The 1829-nt window shown below is 42.4% G+C and overlaps 1 protein-coding gene across 1 annotated transcript in view; it reads right to left on the bottom strand.

Moving 5' to 3' along the window:
- The window catches only part of PTPRF (protein tyrosine phosphatase, receptor type, F), a 257488-nt gene that overhangs the window by 56511 nt on the left and 199148 nt on the right, over nt 1-1829 (bottom strand). The window lies entirely within an intron of this gene.

Here is a 1829-nt window from a genome sequence, read left to right on the forward strand (position 1 = left end):
CAGCAGGAGGTGAGAGCTTAAACTGGATGGCACCGAGAAGTCTGATGGAGGTAATCAGAGGTACAGCCATAAATGGGAGGGAGAAGCCTCAGCTCCATTGCAGGACCTTCCTAACAACTGATTGCTCTCCCTAGGCAAGAGACTGTAAAATAAAATGTGATCTCTCCTGTACCAGGGTCTTAATTTCTCTGCTGATGTTTTAGTCCTTTCTGCTCAAATGCTTTTGAAAACTCAGAATTCATATTATCTGCATAGCTAACATCTCCATTCCCTTTCCTTTTTCATGTTCGTTTACTCTCTCTCTACTTCTCATCTTCAATCAAGAAAAATCATGAGTCAGCTTTAATACCAGTGTCTTCATACCATCTGCAGGGAGCAGATTATGTGGTACATACCTACTCAAAATCAGCAGTCAGCCTGGCTCAGCAGGAGGAGGGGCTCTGCCTACATGTCCAGAGAATTTCTTCTCTGACCCCAGGTACTCAATGAGTTTAATTCTCTCCTTGTGCAATGGTATTAATGTTTATGAATGTTTGTGGGTACTGAACTGTGGTTGTATTCTGGCCATCTTCATCCTATGACCTTTATGGACAAGTGTTCCAGTGAATTTTTTTGCTTTCTTCCGTAGAAAATAACTCTTTCAAGACTACTTGTTAAAATTTGATCTGGCTCTTTGCAAAGACACGCACTGCTGTACTGAAAGATGGCAGCTCTTAAAGGGTTCTTCAGCTTCTGGAGCAGTTGCATTTCATCACAAGCTCAGGTCATGCCTGGCTTCTCACTCTTTGGGGAAATAAAGATCTCTTCTGCCAAGTCAGTGAAAACTCTTCCCTGCAGGGTCATCATTATTTTATCCCAAGAGTGACATGGCTCCTTCAGAGTAGTCACTTCTCTGCAACTATCTTTTGGCATTCACTTCTATCTAGAAATTACACATGAGCTCAGCACCATACACACCAGAGGAAAATAATTACAGCAATGAGGAAGTTCCCACATAAATTCACTAAGTATGAAAGACTGGTGAGTGGCCTGACAGGCCAGGAAACTACAAGTGACTTGCCTCCTTGTTGCACACATTCAAAATAATGCAAAACCCAGCACTCCTTGGAAAGTTTCTGGCTCTGGCATCCTCATTCCTGCACATTAGCATTGGGTTTCTCTCTCTGAAATGTATGAGTAAGGAGTGAAAGCAGAACTGGCTAGGCAAGCATAAAATATTTGAAAACACCAAGAAGAACAACATCACCAACTTTGCCCACCTACACTTGGGACAAACCCGTAACTCCAAACTCCGTCTGAACAACACAGCATCAATTGTTCAAACAACTCAGAAGATGGTATCGTCCTGGAATAAGTAAAGGGCAGCAAGCAGCATTATTGCGAATTATTAAAATGAAGTGACATCTGAAACATAAACAGAAATGTTCCCCCAACAACACTACAAAGACCCTCAAAGCATTTTCTCTCTTTAAAGTTTTCCCCTTCCACATTATTACTGAGTTTTATCCTTCAGAATATGAATGGGGAGTTAAGCCACCCCTGTGCACTGCACTCCCCACTGACAAACATATAAATGATTCACAGCTGCGTTCGTGAGACAGATCAATTAATCGTTGCAGCTCTCCAGTATTTATATTGGGCATCATTCAAGCAAGCCAGCTCTGAATCGATTACTCGTTGCTTCCAACAGCAGCAGATCCTGTACTTCATTTATACGATTATCTTTGTTGAGAACAGCATGGGTCATCCAGGTCGAAGGACCCTTGCTCCAAAGAAGAGTTGTATTTCATCACAGACAAGGCACCAAAACTTCCCAGGACCCAGGGAAA

Source organism: Chaetura pelagica, unplaced genomic scaffold (genome assembly GCF_000747805.2).
Source record: "Chaetura pelagica isolate M959 unplaced genomic scaffold, ChaPel_1.0 scaffold69, whole genome shotgun sequence".
In the NCBI taxonomy this organism is placed as follows: Eukaryota; Metazoa; Chordata; class Aves; order Apodiformes; family Apodidae; genus Chaetura; species Chaetura pelagica.